We start from the raw sequence: 15,059 nt of genomic DNA, 5'->3' as shown, positions 1-15,059 counted from the left end.
GATGCACGTGCGGCTACTGCGCACACAATTCACAAACACAGAAAATATTTTTTTTTTGGTTTGGACTGGAGTGTACTTTGGGGGTTACAGCACCCTTTAACGGTCAAGCCAGCCGGCCCTTTACTTATGACACAGGCGCACGCTTGGCACTACTTTGTTGATGCACGTCCGGCTACTGCGCACACAATTCACAAACACAGAAAATATTTTTTTTTTTGGTTTGGACTGGAGTGTACTTTGGGGGTTACAGCACCCTTTAACGGTCAAGCCAGCCGGCCCTTTACTTATGACACAGGCGCACGCTTGGCACTACTTTGTTGATGCACGTGCGGCTACTGCGCACACAATTCACAAACACAGAAAATATATATTTTTTTGGTTTGGACTGGAGTGTACTTTGGGGGTTACAGCACCCTTTAACGGTCAAGCCAGCCGGCCCTTTACTTATGACACAGGCGCACGCTTGGCACTACTTTGTTGATGCACGTGCGGCTACTGCGCACAGAATTCACAAACACAGAAAAAATATTATTTTTTTAGCACTTGGGGGGAGCACCCCTGATGGACAGAGCACCCCCTGGACAACACTACAGCACCCCTTTAGGACTGGGACACTGCACAGGAGTGGACACTATGGAGAATTGACTGCACAACACAGTCCAGACAGCCCCTATGGACTTTGAAGTAGTGGACACAGCCCCTATTAACAACAGCAGCACAGCACAACACAGCCAGCCCCTATGGACTTTGAAGTAGTGGACACAGCCCCTATGGTCAACAGCAGCACAGCGCAGCACAACACTACTCTGCACTACACTACACAGCCCAGCCAGCCCTAACTCCCACCCTCCCTCTTCACTGTCCACAGCCGAGTGAGAAAATGGCGCCGACGCGGGTACCTTATATAGGGTCCAAAACCCGCGAGACCCGGAAGGCGGGATGATGACGTTTTGCCTCGATTTCAGATCCGAGTCAGGCGGGAAAAGCCGAGCCTGACTCGGATCTGCCTCGGATCGGGGGGGTTCGGATTTCAGAAATCCGAACCCGCTCACCCCTAATATATATATATATGAACTCGCACAGTGTTTAACCAAAATTATATACACTTAAATCATTTGGTTCATTTGGATAATAACATTGCACACAAGATGTGATAAAGTAAAGTGTTTTTATATTCATCAAATCAATCCTCATAAAACAGTATTTAAACTTAACAATACTAGTTAAAATACAATATAAACGATACAAAGATGATAAGAGAGGGAGACCGAGAGAGAGAGAGTGAGAGAGAAACCAACAGAAAGGGAGAGAGAAAAGTGTATGAGAATGTGGATGCGTGGGGGTGGGATGGTGCTTTTGTCCAAACCTCATGGCACAAGGATAACCTCCATTTTGAAAACTCCCATAATACCCTCCATTTTGAATGTAAGAAAACTCACATAATGTTGTAACTCTGTAAATCATATATATCCATTAATGATCATAATTATAATAACTATAACAAACCTATTTGTACTATACAACACCAAAACTGGGTAGAATTATAACTATGATCACAAGAGTAGTAATTCACAACTTCCATTGAATCAAGCACATGGTTCAATGGGGGGAGGGGAATCGCATGGACTTCCTTTGTTTACAAGCCTCATGGTCCCTAGACAAACTCCATTTTGAAAACTCACATTGAAGACTCCCATAATGCCATTGTCTAACCAACATGGTGGCAGCCATATTTGACAAAAACTGCAGACTCCATCTTGGTATGTGGGGGTCGTCCTTATCCCATTCAAAGCTGTTATTAATTCAACTTCCATGATATAACACTGATACCAGCCAATGATTACATCCATGATACTATACAAATTAATCACATACTATAACGTTGTATAATATATATGAGCTGATTCCTCTGCCCTCTATTATGTCCAACCATGTCATCTCCATCAAATATCTCTAGTAAGCCCATATAGTAGCTAAAATATAAGTATACAAAACATACCAAGCCTATCTCTCCCAAGCAGTGCTATTGTTCAAGCACATGGGAAGGTGGAGGGGAAGGAGTATAACTATATAACACACATCTACCATTAACAATTTATATATCACAGCCAGCCATAAAACTGATGTATGAATAGACAAATCTCCACTATGAACATTTTACTAAATCACTGCAAACTTGTTACATATATAGTCTGCTACACATCAACACAAACTTGGTGCAGACACACTACTTGTACAGACATTACATTAACTACTTAACCATTAGCCATATATTTAACTAAAGCTTAATTAACCATTAACCCTTAAAATACATGATTTCAACATATTCCCTGTAAACCATGTGTGGTTGGAGAGATAGATACTTATCCACCAGGAGTGTTTAGGTCCATCTTTGTTGTCTTGTGAGAGTAAGGGTGCATACACCATATTAGCCAAATCGGAATGACAAATCAGGCATATCATGCAGTGTGTATGCCCAATTTGCGCGTACCCGTGGTCGCATGTGATATCGTGCAATTGACTGTGCTGCACAGTCAATCATACGATATCACATGTGAGCCTGTACAAGTTAATGAAGGACGGAACAGTGATTGTTCCGTCTTTCGTTACATCTTTAAAGTTTGTACCGGCAATCATGCGATGTCCAGGGTGAAGGCAAATCGCCCTAAACATCGGCACGATTGCCGGTCACTTAGGTGTGTACCCTGCCTAAGACCTCTCTCTTCAATGTCTCTGCCAGAAGTGTGTGCCTGGTGTGTCCTTGCAAGAATGTGTGTTCCCATTGTGTCTCTGTATGAATCCCAGCCTGTGTCTCTGTAGAGTCCCATCCTCTTGTGAGGTGTGTTCAGGAAGGGTCAATTGAAACGTGGGCTATTGTTCTTAAGCCTTCCTGTGTTGAGGCTGGCTATATGTAAATGCTAATTAGATTGTATTGTGGGATCTGTCCCCATCTAAACCATCTGGCAAAACCAGTTCTGGGATAAACAAGTCACACCATCATGTGACCACAGTTGTATAAGGAATTCATATTATTATATATTGATTTTAATATATTCTACATTATATGTTGATTTTAATATACACAATGTAACAGCTTCTTATTCGGCCAGCTTCTTATTCACTTCTTATTCATGCTCCAGCTTCTTATTCACTTCTTATTCAAGCTCCAGCTTCTTATTCAGGCTCCAGCTTCTTATTCACTTCTTATTCATGCTCCAGCTTCTTATTCACTTCTTATTCAGGCTCCAGCTTCTTATTCACTTCTTATTCAGGCTCCAGCTTCTTATTCAGGCTCCAGCTTCTTATTCACTTCTTATTCAGGCTCCAGCTTCTTATTCACTTCTTATTCAAGCTCCAGCTTCTTATTCACTTCTTATTCATGCTCCAGCTTCTTATTCATTTCTTATTCAGGCTCCAGCTTCTTATTCACTTCTTATTCATGCTCCAGCTTCTTATTCACTTCTTATTCAGGCTCCAGCTTCTTATTCACTTCTTATTCATGCTCCAGCTTCTTAGTCACTTCTTATTCAGGCTCCAGCTTCTTATTCACTTCTTATTCAGGCTCCAGCTTCTTAGTCACTTCTTATTCAGGCTCCAGCTTCTTATTCACTTCTTATTCATGCTCCAGCTTCTTATTCATTTCTTATTCAGGCTCCAGCTTCTTATTCACTTCTTATTCATGCTCCAGCTTCTTATTCACTTCTTATTCATTTTCCAGCTTCTTATTCACTTCTTATTCAGGCTCCAGCTTCTTATTCACTTCTTATTCATGCTCCAGCTTCTTAGTCACTTCTTATTCAGGCTCCAGCTTCTTATTCACTTCTTATTTATGCTCCAGCTTCTTAGTCACTTCTTATTCAGGCTCCAGCTTCTTATTCACTTCTTATTCAAGCTCCAGCTTCTTATTCACTTCTTATTCATGCTCCAGCTTCTTATTCACTTCTTATTCAGGCTCCAGCTTCTTATTCACTTCTTATTCATGCTCCAGCTTCTTATTCACTTCTTATTCAGGCTCCAGCTTCTTATTCACTTCTTATTCATGCTCCAGCTTCTTATTCACTTCTTATTCAGGCTCCAGCTTCTTATTCACTTCTTATTCAGGCTCCAGCTTCTTATTCACTTCTTATTCAGGCTCCAGCTTCTAATTCACTTCTTATTCAGGCTCCAGCTTCTTATTCACTTCTTATTCAGGCTCCAGCTTCTTATTCACTTCTTATTCAGGCTCCAGTTTCTTATTCACTTCTTATTCAAGCTCAGCTTCTTATTCACTTCTTATTCAGGCTCCAGTTTCTTATACACTTCTTATTCAGGCTCCAGCTTCTTATTCACTTCTTATTCAGGCTCCAGTTGCTTATTCACTTCTTATTCATGCTCCAGCTTCTTATTCACTTCTTATTCAAGCTCCAGCTTCTTATTCACTTCTTATTCAAGCTCCAGCTTCTTATTCACTTCTTATTCAGGCTCCAGCTTCTTATTCACTTCTTATTCAAGCTCCAGCTTCTTATTCACTTCTTATTCAGGCTCCAGCTTCTTATTCACTTCTTATTCAGGCTCCAGCTTCTTATCCACTTCTTATTCAGGCTCCAGCTTCTTATTCAGGAAATGTAATATTAAAACATTTAAATAAAGTTAGATCACCAAAGTAACACTATGTAAACAAAGAATTGTGGGCCCCATTTACAAATGAAGGGAAATACCAGCAGCAATTTTCGTTTAGTATCACTGTGATACAAACGAAAATTCCACTGGTACTTAGTAATACTTACCCCTCCGGCGAGGTCCCGCGAAGTACAGCGGAATCCTCGTCCTCAGTGAGGTCCTCAGCTGGGCTGCTGGCAGCATAACGCTGCAAGCAACGGGGCTACAGTGTTATGCGCATGCACGACGGTACGTCTGCGCATATGCATAACAGGGAGACCCGGCAGTACCTGGAAGGCTTCGTGGTAGCCGGAAAGGCACAGCCGGGTCTCCATTGCCGGCAATAGGGCCCGCATCACTCTCGCTATCTAAAAGATGGCGAGAGCGATGCTGTACAAACAGCGGTAATCTAAGATTGCCGCTGTATACTAAATACAGAAAAGCGGCATAACCCCTTTAGCGAGCGCTAAAGGGGTCATTTTTCGTTTGTAAATGGGGCCCTGTGTCCCTTACATAGTTTTCAATTGTTATTTTCCTGGCACAATCAGGATTTGGGCATGAATAGGGCAGTAAAGTGGGCAGTAAAGTGGGCATAGGCACCAGATTCTATCATTTTGAATAAGAAGCTATAGTTGTTCAGGGGTTAACTAGCTTTGGTCATCAAATTTTACACTTGAAACCCACAGAGGGTGGTCACATACATATAACCCACTTACCATTTGCCTTGACCAACAAGGATTTTGGCATGAATAGGGCATTAAAGCGGGCACAGGTACCACATTTTGAATAAGAAGCTGTAGTTGTGCAGGGGTTAACTAGCTTCGGTCATCAAATTTTACACTTAAAAAATACAACAGAGGGTGGACACATACATATGACTCACCTGCAATTTGCCTTGACGAACATGGATTTGGGCATAAATAATTTGGGCAACGGACAAATGGTCCCGATCTCGGTACCTATACATAAACAAAAAAGAAAAACAACCACCCACACGGCTTCACTATACTGACTTCTTTCTTTAGTGTGTACCACCCACACCAACCTGACATACATCATCAGCACCCTGCCAACAGCAATACAGGCTGGATGTAGTGCACTCCATATCACCATGCTACTCCTATGCTCCCCAACAATGTATCTACACCAATAATGCAATAATTGTTGCAGGACATTGAAATAATTCAGTTACAAAGCATTACAATACTCACAAACAGGTACCTTACTACAGCCTACCTTATAATGAAGACCTGGTTGCAGTAGCTGAGATGACGAGGTAACAAGGTTACAAACCACAATACATTCTTATCAGATCTGAACAACAGTACTACAGGGCTTAATGATCTTCTGCTGCCTCAGGCCTAGTGCCTGCCTTCTAGGGGATCAATGACACTATGTAGGGACTATTGCCCACCTAACAATGGGTTCATGATCTGTAACCCAAATTAACCCTATAGGGCCTAATGCCCCTTATACCTTGTGGGACTAGTGCCCTCTCTGGCTCAGGCTTATTGTCCGCCTAACAAAGGCTGTCCCTGCTGATTAGAGCTTAACGCCCACAGTGGCCACGGGCCTAATGCCTGACAATTAATGTAGCATGTCATTGAATGAAAATACAATGCAATTAGATTTATCAGTCCAGGGGGTAAATTTACTAATAATCGAGTCTGGGAGAGTTTGATTCCTTTTCAACTCGATTAGCTTCACTGAAACTCGGGTGATTTGTGGCTCCTGAAACTCCCAAATTAACCAAGAAGTGCGTTTAGCTGAGAGTGAGAAGTTCAATGGTGAAGCAGAACGAGATTTCTCCCCTGAGTAGCAGGTTTTGCAGGAGATTACTCACCCGAGATTGCAGTTTCTTCGCTCTCCAAAACTCTCCCGAGCAAGTACCCTGCACATATCAATGAGATATGTGTAAGCTGCTTGTGTTCTAGCCCGTACAAAAAAAGGTTAAAAGTTAAAAAGAAAAATGACATAGGGCCCCCCCTCCTAAGGCTTAACCAGCCCCAGACTTGCCAGCCTGTCCTGGTTCTTAAAATTACGGGGAATAAAAAATTTAGGGTTCCACCGTAATTTAAGAACCAGCACCTGGCTGCAGGGTCAGACCTGGTTTTAAATATAGGGGGGGGGGGGAAATGCGTGAGGTCCACCTATATTTAAAACCAGCTCTGGGCCTTTTCTAGCGGGGGACTGATGCCACAGCCAGGGGTGCCCTTTCACCGGGCCCCCCAGCCGCAGCATCGGTCCTGATCGCTAGTCAGCCCAGGCCAGGGATCCCTGGGGAGTTGGGGACTGCCCCAATTAAGGGATCCCCCTCTCCAGGGCACCCCTGGCCTAGGCTGATAGCCCGAGGCTAGCCCCGCCACCCATTGGCGGTGGGTGGCGGGTTGATAGTGTAGGTGTAGTGTGTAAAAATTAGAATTATTCACATTGTCTTTACTACAGGTCCCAGCAAGCCTCCTTAGCATACTGGCATGCTGGTACTTGGAGAACCACAAATACCAGCATGCAGGGCATTAAGGGCCCACTGGTACGTGTAGTTCACCTGTAAAGAAATGTGTAAAAAGACAACACACACCGTGAAAATAAAGATTTATTACAACCATACACACTCACACATACTTACCTGGTGCCAGATATTCACGTCCCCTTCTCAACGTAAAGTATCCAATGGAAGTACCTGAAAAAAAAATCCAATACTCACCTTATGCTCCACGATGTTCTCTGCAGTAATCCAAATAGGGCCCCGGACACACTGGGATAAATTTACTAAGAATCGAGATAGGTCGAGTTTAGTTCTTTTTATTCTCGATTTGCAACCCCAAATCTCGGGTGATTTCCCATTTTTCTACTCGCAAATTTACTAAGAAGTGAGTTTAGCTGAAGGTGAGATTGCCGATGGTGATGCAGATCGAGATATCTCCCCCGAGTTGCAAGAGAAGATGAGATTACTCGAGATGCAGTGTTTTCTCTCTGCAAATCTCTCCCGAGCTAGCAGCCTGCACATATCAGTGAGATATGTGCTATCTGCTTGTGTGAATTATTCTAAATTTACACAATACACCTACACTATCAACTCGCCACCCACCGCCCAGGGGTGGCAAGGATAGCCCCGGGCTATCAGCCTAGGCCATGGGTTCCCTGTAGAGGGGGATCCCTTTATTGGAGGGGTCCCCAACTCCCCAGGGGTCCCTGGCCTGGGCTGACTAGCGGTCAGGGCTGATGATGCGGCTGGGGGGCCCGGTGAAAGGGTTTCCCTGGCTGTGGCATCAGTCCCCCGCTAGAAAGGGTCCAGAGCTGGTTTTACATATATGGTGAACATCACGCAAATTTTTTCTCCATATATTTAAAACCAGGTCTGGCCCTGCAGCCTAGTGCTGGTTCTTAAATTACAGTGGAACCCTACACATTTTTTTCCCTGTAATTTTAAGAACGAGAACAGGCTGACAAATCCGCGGCTTATTAATGTTTTGGGGGGGGGGGCTCACATAATTTTTTTAAAATAATTAAAAATAATTTAACAAGTTAAAAAAATAAACATACACAAAACATAATGATTTGTGTATGTTTCAGCAAAACTCGCAGCTCTGGAGGTGAGTGTTTAAAATGTCAATTTGGCAGAGAGTTTGCCGACATCTCACCCAAGATTGTCATCCCGATTCTTGGTAAATTTGTGAGCTGTATCTTATAGGTGAAAAGTACTTCAGAGTTTGGCCGATGGTGAGAAGTTTCGAGTTTGCTAGCTCTCCCGAGTTTTGCGAGTGAGATGAGAGAAATCTCTCTGTAACTCACCCGACTTTGCCTTTAGTAAATTTGCGATTTGAAAAACATGCCTCATCTCACCCGAGATTGCAATCTCACCCAAACTCGATTCTTAGTAAATTTACCCCACTGTATCAACATGCTACAGCATGTTGATACAGTACACTAATGACAGCTCAAGAAGAATGAGGTATCATTAGTGCCGGGCCGCGAGCCAATCAGCGGCGGCTTAACATTAACGGCTGCTCATTGGCTGGGACCCACGTGGACTTAGCCAATGAGCGGCTCCTTCACGTGGGTCCCAGCCAATGAGCAGCCGATAATAGAAGCCGCTGCTGATTGGCTCGTACCCGACACTAATGATACTTCATTCTCCATGAGCTGTCATTAGCGTAATGTATCAACATGCTATAGCGTGTTGATACAATGTCTCCGGGGCCCTATTTGGATTACTGCGGAGAACATCGTGGGACAAAAGATGAGTATTGGATCTTTTTTTTCAGGTACATGTACTGGATACTTTACGTTGAGAAGGGGATGTGAACATCTGGCAGCAGGTAAGTACTGTATGTGTGAGTTTGTATGGTTGTAATAAATCTTTATTTTCATGGTGTGTATTGTGTTTTTTACACTTTTCTTTACAGGTGAACTACACGTACCAGTGGGTCCTTAATGCCCCGCATGCTGGTATTTGTGGTTCTCCAAGTACCATCATGCTGGAGAGGCTTGCTGGGAACTGTAGTTCCACTGTAAAGACAATGTGAATAATTCTAATATTTACACACTACACCTACGCTATCAACCTAGGCCAGGGGTGCCCTGGAGAGGAGGACCCCTTTCTTGGGGGGGTCCCCAGTCCCCAGGGATCCCTGGCCTGGGCTCACTAGTGGTCAAGACTGATGCTGCGGATGGGGGGCCCGGTGAAAGGGCACCCCTGGCTGTGGCATCAGTTCCCCGCTAAAAAGTGCCCAGAGCTGGTTTTAAATATAGGGGGGACCTCATGCATTTTTCCCCCTATATTTAAAACCAGGTCTGGCCCTGCAGCCAAGTGCTGGTTCTTAAATTATGGTGGAACCCTACACATTTTGTTTCCCGTAATTTTAAGAACCAGGACAGGCTGGCAAGTCCGGGGCTGGTTAAGCTTTAGGAGGGGGCCCTATGTCATTTTTTTTGTAACTTTTAACCTTTTTCTTCATAATTTACAGGCAGAAACATACATGGATCACAGTGATCTGCCAAACTCGCAGATCACAGGCAGGTGTATTTATTTCACAAGTTTTTAGAAACCCTCTGCTTGGTAAATTCCAGAATCCTATCTTCACCAGTGAAAAGGTTCTCGAGTTTTACCGATGGTGAATTGAAGAGAGTTTGCTAACACTCCAGTATTTTCCCGTAGCAAAGGAGATCTCTCTCCCGAGTTTGACCTTAGTAAATTTGAGAGTGGGAAAAAATGCTCAAACTCTCCAAAGTTTGCAAACTCTCCCAAGCTCACAGCTTAGTAAATTTACCCCCAGTAGTCTTCGGATGAACTAAGCCTAGTTCAGCCATGACCACTATGTGTTCTTCACCCGAGGTGGGCCGACTCCCACGATCTCAGGGCCTCCTGTAGTCTTCACCTTGAGCTGGCAAACTCACACAGCCACAGCAGTCTTCACTCAGGTAGCAGTGACCAAGGTCCAGGGGCATAATTAGGGTGTTTGGTGCCCAGGGCAAGATGAGAACTTGGCACCTCCCTTATTTATGTGACCTGGGCCTATTGCCCGCTTTTTGTGCCACAGGCCTAAGGCCTGATGACCCCTATGTGCCTACAGCCTGACAACCTGGTGGTCTAGGGGGGGTAATCATGGTAAGGCATCATAGAGGGTGTTCCTGTCCAGTGGGAGAGGCTACAGTACACTTATATGTCCCGCTGGGGATACATCTCACCGGACTGCAGGACTAAGGCGCTAGGATCAAACACTTGGTCACAGCACTGGCTGTGGCGTAACTAGGGTATATGGAGCCCAGGGCAAATTTTAAAATGGAGCACCCCCCATGTGCGAACGCCGATAAATGGGCATGGCCACTTAAAAATGGGGCATGTCAACATGACACACACCCCTATCTCGTGAACATTCCTTTCCATTCCATATGCACCTTAATGCAGTGCTCCTTATACAGTGCCCCCTGTATTAGTCCCCCCCATGCAGTGCCCCAAGTAGTGGTCCCCCGATGCAGTGCCCCAGTAGTAGTCCCCTCCCCAGTAGTGCCCCCAGTAGTGGTCCCCCCTGATGCAGTGCGCCCAGTAGTAGTCCCCCCAAGTAGTAGTCCCCAGTAGAGGCACCCTGATACAGTGCCCCCAGTACTAGTCCCCCCCTCATTAGTATTAGTCCCTAATAGAGGTCACCCCCCGATGCAGTGCCCCCAATAGACAAATGCACGAGTAAAAAAAAAAAAACTCACTCCGGCTCCTGCTCCCGCCGCCGCCCACTGCAGTGCTCCCGGGCTGGCACACTCTGCATTATTGGGTAAGCGCTCAGGGGGAGGGAAGGGGCTCGGCTGTGCAGCACAGGACGGCACTGGGCTCAGGGAAGCCTAGCGGCGGTCCTGAGTAAATGTGTAGTGCTGACCGCACTCACTGCGGTCGGCACTACACTGGATAACTAGGACGGGCCGGTACCGTGGCCAGTGGTGCCCCCAGCGCCTCGACGGCCCTGCCCTAGTTACGCCACTGTCGGTGTACCAGCTTTCCAAGGGATTTCAGAACTGTGCTGAATAGTTTAGGGCTGGTTAATGTGATGGCAGGAGGACACCACACTAAGGCCCTCATTCAGAGCCACTCGCTATTTGCGGTCGTTCGTTCTAAAACAAGGGGTGGCTATTCAAATGAACCGTTCGCTGTTTGCGGTCTGTTCACGCCTCTAGGTCTGAACGAGCGAACAAAACTTGCTTCGTTTTTGAAAAATACGCCCCCTGGCCGCTCGCATCCTACGTCATGTCCGCTATTTATTAGATTAATCGAGTACATCGACCAGGGTATGAACTGCTCGCTATTCTTGTGGTTGGTTTTTGCTACCACAATTTTGCGAGCAGTTCTGGCTATAAAAGAACCCAGTGACGTGGTCAATGACGCTGCTGTTTTAAATATGCACACCCATAAAACGCCCGTTTTGACCTTTAAGCACGTCTGCGATCGGATCTCCACTCCCCGTTTTCAAGCACCTTCCCCTGTTACCACCCACATACGCCTCTTTCTGTCACTCAAATTATCAGGCATTCGCTATTTTGCGAGCACATGAATTTCGGCCGCACTGAGTGGTTCGCGCATGCGTATAACGATCCGTACGCATGCGCAGTTGGGCAAACATCGCTCGGAGCGAACGAGCAGCCACTTGCGTCCGGCTCTGAATGAGGGCCTAAGTGTCTCTCCCTGCTATAGTGTTCCCCCTTACTCCCAATAACAAGCCTTGTGCTGGTTATCGGAATAAAAGGTGAACCCCACACCGATTTTTATTACTGTATTAAAATACCAGACAATGCTCAGAGGACTGGGGGCTTTTACTAATTTGGGGAATGACCTCAATTGTCAAATTTGTTGACCAAGACTATTTAACCCTTGTAAAACTTCAGGTACTATATCAAAATGAAGAAATCTGGTGCCTGTGCCTGCTTTACTGCCCTATTCATGCCCAAACATTTGTTGGTAAAATGGCAAATGGCAGTTGGGTCAAAAGTATGCGACCACCCTCTGTGGGTTTCAAGTGTAAAACGTGTTGACCAAGGCTAGTTAACCCCTGCGCAACTACAGCTTCTTATTCAAAAAGACAAAATCTGGTGCTTGTGCCCGCTTTACTGCCCTATTCATGCCCAAAACTTTGTTGGTCAAAGCAAATGGTAAGGGGGATATATGTATATGACCACCCTCTGTAGGTTCCAAGTGTAAAACTTGTTGACCAAGGCTAGTTAACCCTTGCACAACTACAGTTTCTTATTCAAAATGACAAAATGTGGTGCCTGTGCCCGCTTTACTGCCCTATATATGCCAAAATCCTTGTTGGTCAAGGCAAATGGCAAGTGGGTTATATGCATGTGACCACCCTCTGTGGGTTTCAAGAGTAAAATTTGATGACTGAAGCTAGTGAACCCCTGCACAACTACAGCTTCTTATTCAAAATTATATAATCTGGTGCTTGTGCCCGCTTTACTGCCCTATTCATGCCAAAATCTTTGTTGGTCAAGGCAAATTGCAAGTGGGTCATATGTACCTGACCACCCTCTGTGGGTGTCAAGTGTAACATTTGATGACCGAAGCTAGTTAACCCCTGCACAACTACAGCTTCTTATTCAAAATGACAAAATGTGGTGACCATGCCCGCTTTACCGCCCTATTCATGCCAAAATCCTTTTTGGTCAAGGCAAATGGCAAGTGGGTCATATGTACCAGACCACCCTCTGTGGGTTTCAAGTGTAAAATTTGATGACCGAAGCTAGTTAACCCCTGCACAACTACAGCTTCTTATTCAAAATGACAGAATGTGGTGCCTGTTCCCACTTTACTGCCCTATTCATGCCAAAATCCTTGTTGGTCAAGGCAAATGGCAAGTGGGTCATATTTATGTTACCACCCTCTGTGGGTATCAAGTGTAAAATTTTATGAACAAAACTAGTTAACCCCTGCACAACTACAGCTTATTATTCAAAATAACAAAATGTGGTGCCTGTGCCCATTTTCCTGCCCTATTTATGCCAAAATCCTTGTTGGTCAAGGCAAATGGAAAGTGGGTCATATGTACCTGACAACCCTCTGTGGGTTTCAAATGTAAAATTTGATGACCGAAGCTAGTTAACCCCTGCACAACTACAGCTTCTTATTCAAAATGACAGAATGTGGTGCCTGTTCCCACTTTACTGCCCTATTCATGCCAAAATCCTTGTTGGTCAAGGCAAATGGCAAGTGGGTCATATTTATGTTACCACCCTCTGTGGGTATCAAGTGTAAACTTTTATGAACAAAACTAGTTAACCCCTGCACAACTACAGCTTATTATTCAAAATAACAAAATGTGGTGCCTGTGCCCATTTTCCTGCCCTATTTATGCCAAAATCCTTGTTGGTCAAGGCAAATTGCAAGTGGGTCATATGTACCTGACAACCCTCTGTGGGTTTCAAATGTAAAATTTGATGACCGAAGCTAGTTAACCCCTGCACAACTACAGCTTCTTATTCAAAATGACAAAATGTGGTGACCATGCCCGCTTTACCGCCCTATTCATGCCAAAATCCTTTTTGGTCAAGGCAAATGGCAAGTGGGTCATATGTACCAGACCACCCTCTGTGGGTTTCAAGTGTAAAATTTGATGACCGAAGCTAGTTAACCCCTGCACAACTACAGCTTCTTATTCAAAATGACAGAATGTGGTGCCTGTTCCCACTTTACTGCCCTATTCATGCCAAAATTCTTGTTGGTCAAGGCAAATGGCAAGTGGGTCATATTTATGTTACCACCCTCTGTGGGTATCAAGTGTAAAATTTTATGAACAAAACTAGTTAACCCCTGCACAACTACAGCTTATTATTCAAAATAACAAAATGTGGTGCCTGTGCCCATTTTCCTGCCCTATTTATGCCAAAATCCTTGTTGGTCAAGGCAAATGGAAAGTGGGTCATATGTACCTGACAACCCTCTGTGGGTTTCAAATGTAAAATTTGATGACCGAAGCTAGTTAACCCCTGCACAACTACAGCTTCTTATTCAAAATGACAAAATGTGGTGACCATGCCCGCTTTACCGCCCTATTCATGCCAAAATCCTTTTTGGTCAAGGCAAATGGCAAGTGGGTCATATGTACCAGACCACCCTCTGTGGGTTTCAAGTGTAAAATTTGATGACCGAAGCTAGTTAACCCCTGCACAACTACAGCTTCTTATTCAAAATGACAGAATGTGGTGCCTGTTCCCACTTTACTGCCCTATTCATGCCAAAATTCTTGTTGGTCAAGGCAAATGGCAAGTGGGTCATATTTATGTTACCACCCTCTGTGGGTATCAAGTGTAAAATTTTATGAACAAAACTAGTTAACCCCTGCACAACTACAGCTTATTATTCAAAATAACAAAATGTGGTGCCTGTGCCCATTTTCCTGCCCTATTTATGCCAAAATCCTTGTTGGTCAAGGCAAATGGAAAGTGGGTCATATGTACCTGACAACCCTCTGTGGGTTTCAAATGTAAAATTTGATGACCGAAGCTAGTTAACCCCTGCACAACTACAGCTTCTTATTCAAAATGACAAAATTGGTGCCTGTGCCGCTTTACTGCCCTATTCATGCCAAAATCCTTGTTGGTCAAGGCAAATGGCAAGTGGGTTATATGCATGTGACCACGCTCTGTAGGTTTCAAATGTAAAACTTGATGACCGAAGCTAGTTAACCCCTGCACAACTACAGCTTCTTGTTTAAAATGACAAAATGTGGTGCCTATGCCCGCTTTACTGCCCTATTTATGCCAAAATCCTTTTTGGTCAAGGCAAATGGCAAGTGAGTCATATTTATGTTACCACCCTCTGTGGGTTTCAAATGTAAAATTTTATGAACGAAACTAGTTAACCCCTGCACAACTACAGCTTCTTATTCAAAATGAAAAAATGTGGTGCCTGTGCCCGCTTTACTGCCCTATTTATG

This window comes from Taudactylus pleione, unplaced genomic scaffold (genome assembly GCF_031769625.1).
Source record: "Taudactylus pleione unplaced genomic scaffold, aTauple2 ptg000116l, whole genome shotgun sequence".
NCBI lineage: Eukaryota > Metazoa > Chordata > Amphibia > Anura > Myobatrachidae > Taudactylus > Taudactylus pleione.
Note: the sequence above shows the minus strand (reverse complement) of the source record.